Source organism: Nuphar pumila, chromosome 10 (genome assembly GCF_984573655.1).
Source record: "Nuphar pumila chromosome 10, dmNupPumi1.hap1.1, whole genome shotgun sequence".
NCBI lineage: Eukaryota > Viridiplantae > Streptophyta > Magnoliopsida > Nymphaeales > Nymphaeaceae > Nuphar > Nuphar pumila.
This window is the reverse complement of record NC_143258.1, coordinates 101,522,018-101,522,336: the sequence shown is the minus strand read 5'-3', so window position 1 is coordinate 101,522,336 and position 319 is coordinate 101,522,018. Positions and strand designations below refer to the sequence as shown.

General features: G+C 44.8%; 1 non-coding gene across 1 annotated transcript; it reads left to right on the top strand.

The window, feature by feature from the left end:
* Positions 1-71, top strand: TRNAG-GCC (transfer RNA glycine (anticodon GCC)). Its single transcript has one exon. It is a non-coding gene; the product is annotated as a tRNA-Gly (tRNA).
* Positions 72-319: the final 248 nt, after the last annotated feature.

Genomic DNA, 319 nt, shown 5'->3' with positions numbered 1-319 from the left:
GCACCAGTGGTCTAGTGGTAGAATAGTACCCTGCCACGGTACAGACCCGGGTTCGATTCCCGGCTGGTGCAACAATTTTAACTTTTTCTCTTTTAGATTCCACGCCCCCCCCCCCAAACCAGGGTCGATTGTTTTGTTCGTTCAACAAACCCACAACATCCTGGAAACTCTGAACTCTCAGTGAGAACCTGGATACCAACTGAGTTCATCTATATCCCATCCATTCTTTGCAAGGTAACCCTTTTTTTGTCCCATAAACTGAGAGAGAGAGAGAGAGAGAATCTCTCAAATATGGTTTTAGATTAGACTCATGTAACTT